The sequence below is a fragment of the Mytilus californianus genome, unplaced genomic scaffold (assembly GCF_021869535.1).
Source record: "Mytilus californianus isolate M0D057914Y unplaced genomic scaffold, xbMytCali1.0.p SCAF_10, whole genome shotgun sequence".
Taxonomy (NCBI): Eukaryota; Metazoa; Mollusca; class Bivalvia; order Mytilida; family Mytilidae; genus Mytilus; species Mytilus californianus.
The window spans coordinates 66,215,499-66,230,229 of NW_026262582.1; the positions used below are offsets into that span (position 1 = coordinate 66,215,499).

Consider the following 14,731-nt stretch of genomic DNA (forward strand, 5'->3'; position numbering starts at 1 on the left):
TTTCAAACATGGCAAATGCGACTGTTAGTCGTTTTGCATTTTATTAACAATCTATCAGATTCTGCAATTCAAAACATTAATATGAATTATCTGTATATTTCCACACACCCCATCATTATGAAATGTTTAAATTGAACTTAAAAGCAGGTACCTGTGGTCGCTCTTATGCTGTCAACATCTTCCTGTACTTCGTGAAGTGCTTCATCAAAACCGTCAGATGTGTGTTCAAGTGCTTCTATTCTTTTTCTATGTTTGCCAACATAATCTTGAATCTGACTGAAAAATGAGCTCACATTTTTTTCTACTGCTTCTTTCTTCTTTTCACTTTCCTTGACAATGGTTTCCATACTAGTGAATTTTGAAGCAAGAAGCTGTTGCCAATTCTGAAATTCTTTTAAATCTCTTTCAACCCTTTGTTCTTCCTTGGTATTCAGTCGTTCATATAAAATATGTATGTTTTCATTACTTTCTTTAATCTCCATTTCTAAATTACTTTCTGTTACTTTCATTTTGTCTTCTATATTTTCATTCATCTGTGTTAACTCATCTTGAAGTCTAGAAACCTTTGTGTTGAGTTGTATTTGGGTTGACAACATTTGTGCTATTGAGTTATCCAGTATCTTTGTTTTTGCATCCTTTAAACTTGTAGCAGTAGGTTGTGAATTGTCAAGACCCTTAATAGCCTGAAAAATAAGATTTCTTTATAAATGAGTTGCAGTATAAAATACAAATGACTTGCTTATTGTTTAAACTAATGTTTCAAACTTGACTAAATGTCCATGCTGCTGTCAGTTCTAAGGTTTGGGATATTTCAACTTTTGTGGTCGAATAACCTTTTTATTTTATTTGTTCTGCTGAATTATTTTCTTCTTATTCCGTATTGTGATATTAAAAGATGTCGAGTACATATTAGGCATTTGATGTCAAAGAGTTATTGCACTTTTGCATTTCTTCCAATTTAACCAAACACGGTTGTTTGTTTTTGCTACTAATTTGGAAACATGAAAGAAACGAAGAATTTTGTTTTACAAGTTGCTATATACACACATGAAATTAGTTATTAGGAACTTTAACAAAAGCGATTTCCGTAAATGTATTCGACATAAGTGAAATTTTATTGTAACTCGTAATCCGTTACGTAAAGTTATAGAGACCTAGGTTGTTTTGATTTTATGGCATATGTCTATCTATATAAAACAACATGAGGTCAGCGACACAGGACAAGGTCATGCTTTCATCTATGACTTTTTTCAGTTAATTTTGTTTAAAAGTAATCAAAATCATAAATTTTGGAACCAGTGTGAAGTAACCCATACATTTATAAGAAACCGGAGGAGACTTTTTGTTAACCAGCAGTAGCAAAACATCTCCTTTATTTCAACCAAAAGTTAAGCTGACATATTCTATTTGCTTAAATATGCAAAGGGGATGAGACACAAACCAAGTTTATAAAGTCTTCTCTTATGACAATAGAATATTTATAAAGCATTATTGCACACTATACATTATATATATTGGACATGTCAAAAATGGTGCGTGATGATGTGAATTGTTATGCACAATATACATGTATATGCACTTTTGTGTGCTATATTATACAACTAGAAACCTCTTCAACTCTTTCATAAATTCATATTCATTCTTTAAAAATCTTTCATTTTCATCGATCATTAGTAAATGACGAATCATCGGAGGTTAAGATGTTTACAGTTAGTGGAGAGTTCTCTGGCAACCATTCAAGATTATTATATAGTTTGATTCTTATATTCGCATTATTAAAACATTAAACAAAGATGTGATACGAATCTGTACGCTTTGCATTACAGCGACAAAAAGAAATTTGAAAGTAGTTTGGTTCCTCTGTTAAGCCCATAATTCAAATAAGAAGCTGAGCATCGTGTTGAGTCAAAATAATGTTGAGTTTACGAATGACAAATTCATAATGTCTAGGTACTTGGGCTTTTGAATTCAGTTAAATATGTTTTCATTCGGTTTTGAATTTACTTAAAACGTCAATCACATTATGGTTATTACACAGTCGTATAGTTGCAGGTAGGAAAGATTATTGTATCGATGAAAGTCTACAAACGTGTATATTATATCATTCTCATTACGTATGGGGTAAACAGCTGTACTTTGGATTGTTGGTGGAATTAAATTGCAAAGATAGCTTAGTGCATTATATGTTGACTATTATAAGATCATTGTAACTTCCTCCTTTCTCTTCGTTCAGCTAGAGTTTCCCAACCAATGTCATTGTAAATAGTTCTATTACTAATAAAAATAGGAGGACCTGGGACAATTCTGGTTGCCTCAACCTGCAGCTGCTCTAATTTGTAACAATAAACCACTCCCATATTATCCCAATTTTCACAGGCAAAAGATCCGAAAGTACATCTAAACCATGCATTTATATCTACTGTTTATAGTCAGCTGATATCATAACTTAAAGGTAAAAGCATCAAACTATACATAATGAAAGATTGAATGGCATGGACTTATTTCAGATATGGCGCCTAGAAAAAACAATCCAATTGGACTGCAGTATAAAAGATGGCTGACATAAGGCACTGGAAATACAACACACTGTACATTAGATGAAGTCCACCAATATACAAGAGTTTAGTACATATTCAAGTATGGATTCAATTGCAATTCAATTGCAAGCCTAGGCTATTAGTTTTCTAAATATTATCAGCTTCGTTGTTAGCAATTCTTCTCACAATTAATATATATACCCTTACCCCATGACAAATTGGCAAACATGCTTAAAAAAGATTCAATTGTTAGCAAACATATAAAAATCAATAAGCAATTGATCACTTGAAATATTTGGCTGTAATATCTAGGTTTGACACAAAATGTGTAATACGAATATGATGAAAATGGTAAACTAATTTTCACATTTCATCATTAGAAATAAAAGTTAAAAACTCATTCAGTTAAATTGTGTTGTGATTTCACGGGTATAATCTTCTCTGCAGTTGTACAGTTCCTTGTGTAAGTGCTGGTATTCAATGAATTCTCAAGTATATATTGAATTGCTCGTATCCATGGGTTAAGATCTGCATTGGGTATTTTTTCATGTCCTGACTTGTTAACTAGTTGCTATATTGCATTAACAACTTAAATTCCTGGTTAGGGTAACTCACAAAAATTGGTATCTCACAAATAAAAGTACTTTTTAAGTAGAGAGCTAGGAAAATTTAAAAGGCCTTTTTTTATTGCACTCTGTTATCAATTTACTTAGTGTAAAAGTAGTTTGATATATTACATAACAATATTAAAGGGAAAATTCGCGATTTTTTACTTATAGTTTAAATATGTTCATTATAACATGAAATACATATTCACAAAGTTTTATTGCTATATGTGCAGTAGTAAAGAAGAAAATCAATAATTAATAAAATAAATTATCGACTACTTCCTGTAGTACGTGACGTTTTCTCCTGGTATTGCATGCCGGGATTTAAAATACAATCATTTAAAGTCTTGGTCTTTAATCAAATTTTTTACGTAATCATAAGCGCACCGATGACCAATTTTGATAGCTTATGACCATCCGATAAAAAGAAAATAAAACGGACAGACATGCAACTTTTTACATTGAATTTCATGAGATAAAATTTTCTATATTTATCGCATATATTTCGATTTATTTTTGTTGACAGCACAAAAAATTATATATATATTTTTTTTTTAATATTTGCTTTTTCCGACTGATAACGTGAACATTAAAGTATATAACTTAAACTGTAAAGACCAAATATAGGTGTACGCTTATTGACCTTTTACTATTTACGCTATGACTAGGTTTATACGATGTGTGTATTATTCTCTGGCAATACTCGTGGAAGGCTTGTAAAAAGGTAAAATGTTATTTGAAGATCGGCAATTGGCCGGGCCTCTAGGGCACACCGTGCAGGTGTGACTGTCAATTAGAATCAGTGGACTATAAGACAGGAGATCGCGTTTAATACACAAAGTTAAAATATATATTCAAGGTGGTGACAAATACAAATAGATCGCCGTGGAATGATTTAATTATATTTGGTGCTATTATTTATTTGAATTTAATTAGTTAATAACTAAGAGATGAACAATTTTCGGTTAAGTCAGGAAATTAAATTCAGGTGTCAGAATGAACTGATATACACTCTTATCATTTATTTGTCTCACAAAAAAAGTGAAAATAGAACTAGTTTTACCAAAGCATTTTGATTGTCCTTATTAGGCAAAAATGTACGTGAACACTTAAATTTAGACATTTGAAAGCCGAGACCAAATGGTGTTAATTAATATCGGAAACCATCCAAAGTCAACTTTACATGAACGGAATAGAACCTAGAATATGTACGAATAAAGAGCGCATTTATGATTAATTACTGTAATTTATAATTCATTTAATGACTTAAAACCTGTAATACTTTTAACGTTTGGCATTATATATCGGTGAGGTCGGGAGGGTTTATTTTATAAAATAATATAGATTATCTGATATTTGGATAATGGAAGGAGCTATACTATAAAAACACATTAATTAGTTACCAATACACTCGAGATCAAAGGTTGTTAATTTTGCTGATCCAATTTACTTTTACTCACATATTTTTTCTCTTTTGATTTGAGCGTGCTTGTTTTTATATGACAGTGTATATATGGTTTACAAATGAATCATAAAATCATAACTAAAAACTTGTTCGGAGAGTGATAGTACTTAGGTTTTTATGGTGGAAATGCCGAAACTGAAAATAAATATGAATATAGCAAGTAAAATTTAATAATTTGTGGGGTTTTTTTTATTGTTATCTCTTTGTGATATCTTTTTATTTTTTATTTCTATTTTCATTTTAAAACATATATCTCCTAAACATTCTCTGGTCGAGTTTTCTCACTTTCTTCCTTCTACGCATCTGTAAAACACAACTATGCTATTTTCTAAACTTTAATACTAACTTACATACATGTTACGTTACTACTTTGTTATTTTTCTTCTTTCAAAAAGTAAGAAAATAAGATTAATTATTATATGTGGAAAATTTTATTAGTAATGATATAAGAAATAATTGTAACACTTTTCAAAAAGTTTTCTTTATTTTTGTTTTTTTATATCAATAAAAAAGTGTAAATGTAAATTACAGTCTGAGTGCTCAAAAAAGAAAAAAAAGAGAGTGATAGTACTAAAAGTGTGTCCAGTCCCTTAAGAGAGACTGATTTTGACCGGTGTGGTCAATTTGGGTACGCACTAGAACCAGAGTATACTGAAGAGGAGCTCCAGGAAATGGAAGCTGCAGAAACTTCCCGACATCATGATACCATTAGCAACCCTCGCCAGTTTAACACTGATTGGTGTTCATGTACTAAATACATGTATATAGTTATGCCATTATTGACGGAATGTCTATGTTGCCACGAATTTACTCTCTTCTATGTTTAGATTGAATTGAGTGAATGTATCAGTGACAATATCGATTTATGAACAGTTTGCCTGAACCCGGTTGTTCTCGAAACAAGCTTCATAAGTATTTTTAGGTACAAGCGCTATAGAGGTAGAGCTCCAGACGTACTAACTCACAGGCAAAACAGACTAATGTCTTATCGTCAGTTTGTTTGTTGGGTCAGGAAAGGTCAACCACTTGGCAAGAGAAACAGAGTAACTATACCAGCTTGTGTTGTAAACATTTTTAGGAAAGAATTTCCGTCACAAGATGGTGTTTACGAAGGCTTCAGAGAATGTGAAAGTGACACGTCAGACTTTGAATAGTTGTAAAATGGACATATATTAGATTTGATTTGATTTCCGAATTTTCATCAAACTGTTTTATGCTATATATATTCTGTTGTATATTTATAAATATGTCTCCTTCAATCCTTTCATGTTCATATTTAGTTGCATTATACATTATACTTTTGCTTTTGCTCACTGTTGAAGGCCATACCGTGACTTATATAGCTGCTTAAATCCACTTCATTTGTGTAGCTGTCTCATTGGCAAACCTACTAAAACTCCTTATTTGATTCAAATGACTTATCTTATTTTGCGGAAGTTTGGTACTCTAAAGTACAAACTAATTAATGGGTGTCTTGCAATATAGATGTGATAAATTTTTTTCCAGGTCATTCATCTCTTTCGACGAAAGCAAACCTGCACGGTATATTCTGCATTTGTATAGCCCGAAGTTTACTAATTGATATTCATATTTCAAATGAATGAACAAATATGAAAAAAACGGCATTCATTTCAAAATATAACACTGTTTATCTAGAGTGAAAATGAAGTCACAGCTAAATTTGACTTCCGAAAATCGGGAAAAGGGGAGGGGGCAATTCAATATTTTTGTGGAAGGATGAGCAGCTGTGATATTGAACTGTTTCGTATATTTTGAATAACACAAATGCATTCCGAATGTTTTACAGAAAATCAGAAGACAAAAGGTCAAAGACCTTGATAAATGAAAATTGTTTCCGTTACCATATGTGAGGGTATGTACTGATTAGAAATAACGGGACCTAAACATTATTGAAAACGGAAGAATAGGAGCTGAAATATAAATACTTGTTAGATTGGAAATAGATCACATGGGGATTAGGCCTATACCTATTCTTAACAACTCTTAAATTTTGGCCTGTACTATACATATTCTAAACAACTCTTAAATGTTGTTCCCCCAAGTCTCTGAGCCCTACGTGTTACAAGTCATGGAGATTTTGGGTCCGACCCTGAACTTCATTTGTATTTCTATTTCCGTATTGTCCTAGCTTCTATTTTGTACAACCTGAACAATAATCCGGAAGTCATTCTGTAATTGAGACTGGCAGATATTTTTATTTACATTTTGAAAAAAAAATAAGCTAAAAGTTAAGTATGCACTGCAATTTGGCACCGCGGGAAACAACTTGGAATAACATTTTATCCCTTTATACAAATATGTTATATATTACTATTAGAATCGTGACACACAGTTGTACACAGGATGTATATATCACGGACAGTTTATTTGGTATGGCATATTTCATAAATTTTACCTGTGCACACCTGGTTCACTAGCGATCACGCACGCGACTCATGTACCTTGTTCATTGTGTATTAAATTAACAAACCTGGCAGGAAGTCGACCGTTAGAAACGACGTTGGTCAAGTTAGGGAGAAAACCCAAAAATAAACTAAAAATATAAGTTGAAAAAAAGCATTTAAAAAAGATATTTTCAAAAGATCTCAAATAAACACCTTTTTAAAATCTAAATGAGAGCATAAAGGTATATCTCAGTTTATAATTCCTCCAGAATAAGTATATGCGGACTTTTTTTCCTTTATTGAGACTACTATTACATTATAATAGCCTAAGCCCTATATAATACTTGATACTATATCTCAATGCAAAAATGTAAATTTAACGACGAGCTAAAACCGATGTACGATCTTCTGTCATTTACAGCTCTTAAATCTGACTTCGGCATTGTACGCTGACTATTTCTTATATATAAACCCACTGAAACAATTAAGATGTCTTGTAAAGTATTTTTTTTAAATATTCTAATCAATCTTAGTAAAGCATTACTTGATTTTATAATATTGTCTGTTTTTCATACTTCTTTTTTTAATAATCTTAGTGGGAATTATTTTATACCAAAGCACTTGAACATGTTAACAAAAAAAATAAAAATAAAAAAAAGTGTTGTTTTATTTCTCCACCAGAGACCAAATTACATAGAAGTTAACAACTGCAGGTTACAATTAAGTTTAATAGATTTAAAGCACCTGGCCTTCGAGTTCATACTATTTTGCACAACCATGTCTTTAGAACAGAGAACAACAGAAAAGCAATAACTATCTCTTAATCAGACCTGGGGTCAATTACATACCAAAGTAATTAATTACATTTCAATTACATTAATTGTTAAATGTAATTAATTACATCGAAATTACATTGATTTTTAAATGTAATTAATTGCATTACAATTGCATTGCCAATGTAATTAATTACATTGCAATTACTTTTGTCCAAAGGAATACAAGAGCTATATCATTTAGAATAAAATCATAAAAATGACAAAGGGTTAGAATAGAAACTTTTATATTTATATATGCATTTTTTAACAGTGAAAACATTTGTACAGGATTTGTTTTACAAAAACGTTTTCAAATTTCTAAAGTCATTGTTACATTTAATCACCATTAGATTTTCAATGCTGATTATTTGATTGCATTTCTTATTTTTATGGGGGAACACTATAAATAAATATATAGATATACATCCAAGTTAATATATTTTTTATTCTTCAAATAATTTTCAAAAAATTTCAAGTTTCTTCTAAAAAAAGTTAATTTAGATATTAAAGGTTTCCACGTGTACCTCATGTGAAATTTGAAGTCACTTTTAAGCTTCCATTTAATACAGAACAGTAATGGTAGCATTTTCCAGTCTTGTCTTTTGGCAAGTCAAAACTCTCAAGTATATTGGTATCCATTCTTGTATTTTTTGACTGCTGTATTTAAAATTGTGTAGAAAGTATTAAAATAATATCCATCTGTACAGATTCTAACATATATATATATATATATATATATAATGGTTTAAAAAAAATGCCTTTTAATCCAGGGACAAACTTGTATTTCATAATTTTAGTTAAGTGAAAGGAGATATCCTGAGGCTAAGATTGTAGTTAATTGTTAGAACAACATATTTATAAATTGTATGTCTAGGTTAGTCTATGGAAAGGTATATACTATGCAATTTAGAGCGAGGGGCTTGCCCCGAGCTCTTAATTTCATAGTATATACCTTTTCATAAACTATCCAATTTAGCACATATTTACAACTCGAGTATTCTTTTAATTGGTCTATTGATAGTTTATTTTGGCTCACTACTTGTATCACAGGTTTATAAAACGGAGCTCATTAACGAAGTTTTGTAAATCTACTCACTAGTATCATTGTAAAATATGTTATTTCAAAAGGCCCTTGACTTCAGAATGAAAATATGGTAGCTGCTGGTGTAAGTATGTATATTGATATAAAGCGATGTTTTACTATACATGTTCTTCTTACATGGTAAGATGACCAAATAAATTGACCAAAAGCAGGCAATAATTAAATTGCAGTGGAAGCTTTACATGTTTTGAAAGCATTTTTTTAATTTCACAGTAAAACTAAAGCTATAATAAATTTGAAACATATAGATAGTTTGTCCCCATAGAAATAGTCTAGCAGATAGGCATTAAAAAGCAACTACCAATAGATCAGAGATTATAGGTTTTGTGTGTGTGTTTTTTTTTTTTTTTATCATTTCAAATTTAAGTAAAAACTAAAAGATTTATCAGAATATGTTTATATGTACTTAGTATATATATAGGTGGCATATTATCTTCAGACATAATCACAGTTTTTCAATTCATGACATCGTCCTGAACATGCATGGAATATTTGCCACTGGACATTAAGCAATCAATAATCAATTAATCAATCAATTCAAAATATATAGATCACCTTCCTTAAGAAAGTTTGAAAAATTATTACTAAGTTGCTTTAATTTCCCTTCACAAGGTTTCATAGTACACACTGTTTTTGTACAAAGTAATTGCATGGATGATACATTATCATAATTTTAAGATATCGTTGTACTCTAATCAAGGTATAAAGAACCCTATGTATTACCCTTTAATTAAATGAAAGAAATTTGCAATTGTCAAAAACATTTTTTAGATCCAAAGATTTTAAAAGCAGGATATTTAAAAATCAACGTGAAAACTAATTACAAACTATTTAATTTAATTTGGAACACAGCATTTTATTTCAAAATAGCCAGTGGCAATTTTTGTTTTAAATATCTTGATTACGATACAATGAAATCTTACCCTTGTGGTCATTCATGCGAAGTTACTTAGTACACGGAAAAAGTATGTTCTATGAAAATTAGAAGGCAAATATAAGCAATTTGATTGGACGAGAAGTTGTAAGAATGTGCTAAGTAAATAAATTGGTATGGTCTTATTTTTTAGATTTTCATGTAAACATGTGAAAAAATTAATGTATTAGATACAAATAAAGATTATTATACATCCTATGATGATCAATGAACATCAAGGAATGTTATATTTTTTTTCATCATGATAAATGTTTAAAAAATATTTAAATAAATCAAAGTACCAAGTGCATACTAAATATAGGGGAAAAAAATCACAAGTTGTATCAGAAAAGCCAAAACATGATTAAAATTTCCTAGCAATTATTTAAATGTAATTCAAAGTAATCGAAAAGTAATTCATAATTACATGTCAAATAGGCAATGTAATTCATTACCTTCAATTACATGTAATTGAAAATATGCTCAATTACACATTACATTGAATTACTTTCAAAATTGAAATTAATTACAGCTAATTACAATTACATTTTAAATTACCCCAGGTCTGCTCTTAATATAACTGCCAAGAAAAAAGTTATAATTACCATCAAATTTCCTTCGAAACAAGATGTTTCAAAATGGTCCTCACACACAACCTTGTTCTTGGTACATATTGATATTTTATAAAAGTTTAAATGTACAACTGAATATGATGTACATATTATTAACCTAAATAAATCCCATTGGGAGTGACCCTTAGAAAGGGTGAACCTACCCGACAGGTAACAGGTAACAAGTAAAGCTTAATTCTTGTAAGTTTAAGTTGCAGATCCAAGTCTGGTACAATTCTTTTTTTACTGGATCCGGGAAACTATGTAGGCTTTTTCCGTTACTTGGTCGGGTAGAACATCCATACTGAGCTTAACAAGCCATTTTAATACTGATTAACGATTATGACATGTCATGCTAGGTACTAGGACTTTGTGGGCTTTAGATATCACGTGATTATTAGTTTCGAAATGCTGTCAAAATGGCGACTTGTCGATAATTGATAGTCGGTTTTAAAAATCGATTAACTCACTTATCTAGACGAATAAACCTTTAGTATTTTGGATTTATGCTTATTTTTTTCAGAATGAACATAATATCAAATTTTTATTTTTTTGCGAATTTTCCCTTTAATGATTCCATGTTTACCAGAGTAGGTCATTTCTATCCGATAATGGTTTTTCTCATTAGTTCATTTATCCAGCGTGTTTGCCAGCATCAGTTATGATGTTCTCGATAGTTTGAATACATACAATATATATAAACAAATTTTCAATTATTATCATAATCTCATTCATTTTTGGTAGCATAAGTTTTAGTTTGAACTACAATTGTCTCGCTATTATGTAAACCTTTAGGTATTGATGTGGTATGAGTGCCAATGCAACAACTCTCCATCCAAGTCACAATTTGAACCTGTTTGTGAAGTTTTGATTAGATTTATAAAATACCCAGGTAGACATAATTATGCATACATCAAAATCTACAACACAAAATTACAAAAAAAATGAAAATAAGTGTACGTGTTATTCAATATCATATCTTTTAAACATGTTTCTGGTGTTGGAAAGTACATATATGCAAAAGTCATCGAGTAACGTGCTACATATGTTGGTAAGGTAGTACAGTATATCTTTAGAGTTAACACTTTGATGATTGTTATATGAAGTTGAGGTTTTTTTTTGTCAATTAATTTGCAATGTATACTTTTATTAACATTTTTTAGAACAGTTTTTTTTTTCTTCATATTTTTGCTTTAAATATTAAAAATATATATATATATGCTGTTTCTCTTAGATTCAGAGATATAACATGATTTGTATATGGAAAAAATATTACAGTCAAAAGTAAAATCACAAAAATACTGAGCTCAGAAAATTCAGAACGGAGAGTCCCTAATCAAATGGCAAAATCAAAACCTCAAACACATCAAACGAATGGATAACAACTGTCATATTCCTGACTTGGTACAGGCATTTTCTTATGTAGAAAATCGTAGATTAAACCAAGTTTTATAGCTAGCTAAACCTCTCACTTGTATGATAGTCGCACTAAATTCCATTATATTGACAACGATGTGTGAACAAAACAAACAGACATAATACGTAAAAATGTCACAAATAGGGGTACAGCAGTCAACATTGTGTTATAATCTTAATCACTATAAAAACAAACAATTTGTAACAAAGAAGCACAAAAAGGCATATAGACAAAGCACATTAGCAAAAATGAAAGACAAGAATACAACAATTTACAATAGCACAATAACACAATGACGGGATGTATAAGTACAGAGCCACTTCATATGTATCATGGAAACACAAAAAGGCATATCGACAAAGCACATTAGCAAAAATGAAACACAAGAATACAAAAATTATCATAGAACAAAAACACAATGACGGGATGTATAAGTACAGAGCCACGTCATGTGTATCAAAGAAACACAAAAAGGCATATAGACAAAGCATATTAGCAAAAATGAAAGACAAGAATACAAAAAATATCATAGAACAATAACACAATGACGGGACGTATAAGTACAGAGTCACGTCAAATGGGTATCACCAAAAACAGACTAAACAGTAAAAGTAATATTCATAAAGACAAATAAAAGAATATTATAACACGTTATTAAGATGATAAACAACGTCAGTACCCAGAATTTATACTTCAAGACCATCGTGTATTATTTGTGAAGTTGATACGGAATATTTATCAACAAGGTCTTGGTACCTTCCGATGAACTTTTATAGAAAAAGGACGAGACATTTTTTGACATACCCCTGGTTCACAACTTTCCGCTCAGACACTGGTGACGTTTTGCAAAGTCTGCTCTTGAATACCGAATAAGTTGGAAAATGTATATCCCATATGCAGGTGAAGTTGGTATATTGCTACTAAGGTGGGGGAAATTAAAATCGTCTCGTTTTTCATAGATTCTGGTATTGAGATGACCGTGTATGTCAAATTCGAGGTATAAGTGTAAAAATGAGGCGGAGGAAGCCGTGTCTGATGTTTCTTTAATTTCTAGTTCTGGGGGGTATATTAATGGAAAAATTAGGATTGTTAATGGAAAGAACATCATTTATATATCTGATATGTGAAATTAAATGACCTGGCTTCTTTGATCTTCTTGTTTTTGACAAGTATCTGAAGAAACTCCGATTCATATGAGGTAGTTAATTTCATGGTAAGCTTCATCTTTTATTTTATATCCTACTATAAGATTTTCCTTATTTAGAATAAAATGGAAAAAGGAAACGGGGAATGTGTCAAAAAGACAACAACCCGACCAAAAAGCAGAAAACAGCCCAAGACCACCAATGGGTCTTCAACACAGCGAGAAAATCATGCATCCGGAGGCGGACTTCAGCTGACCTCTAAACAAAAATGTGAACTAGTTCAGCGAAAATGGACGTGATACTCAAATCATAAACATATAAGTGAACCAAAATGTAAGAAAGACATACAAGCCTAACAAAGGCCTGATGCTCCTGAATTGGGATCGGGGCAAAAATGCTGCGGATTTAAACATGTTTTGCGATATTTCAATCCTCCCCTATACCTCTAGCCAATGTTGAATAAACAAACATACAGCAATACGTACAGTAAAACTCAGTGTAAGAGAAGTCCGAGTCCAATATTAGAATAGGTAACTGAAGAAACTAAGTATGACAATTATACATAAATTAACAAAGGACCATTAGCAGTTATTGACATGTGACCTCAATTAAACTGATTGAAACTTTTTTGTTTGTTTTTGTTGCACTCCAGTGTTTCTGTTGTTCCGTTGTTTTCCTCTTGTAAGTGATGTGTTTCCCTCGGTTTTGGTTTGTAACCCGGATTTGTTTTCTCTCAATCGATTGATGACTTTTGAACAGCGATATACTACTGTTGCCTTTATTTGTTGTCATTTATAATGTTACTATAAATTTGTTTTGTAATCATTTTAGAGTCGATTACTTTTTTAAGCATGCTTTTTATACCATTTATTGTTTAATGATTATTAACATAGGGTTTAATTGAATTATTTTGACCTATTGTAGTATAACAATCTTTTAGAATTGCTTTTTTATTTAAGATATCTGCCTGATCCAATCCCGTTAATTTATCAGTTTAGCAAGCATAATGTCCCTGAGATTTGATGTCTTTCATATTTTATGTCATCTATAACAAAACAAGTTGATTTTTATCCATTTTGCAAAGAATGTTTAAAAGGCTTGTTATAACTTCGCAGTTGTTATATAGATAGTTTTAGCAGCCATATATTACAATTTTATAATTACCTGCTCTAAAGTATTCCAGATACCCACATAGTCTACATTGGATAGTGTACCATCCTCCGAATGCGACACCAGAAAGTTTTTATAATATTTTAAGCGTGCAATGTTTGCCCCGTCACTTATTTCATTAGGATTAGGTAGCAGGTCAAATCCATTCACAGGAGCTACCACCACTGGAGGTAAGTTACGAAGTAGACAAACAATTAATGTCAAGTCTAACTCTGCCGAGGGTACTGCTGGTGCCCCTGTAATAGAAATATATAACAATAGAATAATGGATACAATACGCGGATACTGCAGAAGCAATAGTCCGGAGCAAGCAAATACTTATTGTCGGGTTTTAATTGGCTGAGGTAACTGTCAGTAATATTGTAATAGAAAATATGTAATCACCAGAAATGATTTCTGATGATACATGTGACAGTACAATCACAATATCGAATTTCTAATATTAATTTGGAATCAACACTTTATGGTACCTTTATACCCTCTTTAATGGTTTGCAAACATTTCAATGGCGGTCCCCTGTATCAGAATACAACGGATAAAGAG

At 31.0% G+C, this 14,731-nt stretch overlaps 1 protein-coding gene across 2 annotated transcripts in view; it reads right to left on the reverse strand.

The window, feature by feature from the left end:
* LOC127718977 (ankyrin-1-like) overlaps nucleotides 1-14,413 on the reverse strand; it is a 33,561-nt gene extending 19,148 nt beyond the window's left edge. The window contains exon 1 of one of the 2 annotated variants that reach the window (XM_052225052.1): nucleotides 14,183-14,413. The gene's annotated coding sequence lies outside the window, so the exon portion shown is untranslated. Of the gene's footprint in view, nucleotides 1-151; nucleotides 677-14,182 lie in introns of those variants that run through there. The other variant, XM_052225051.1, reaches the window with a different exon arrangement.
* Between the last annotated feature and the right edge of the window lie 318 nt (nucleotides 14,414-14,731).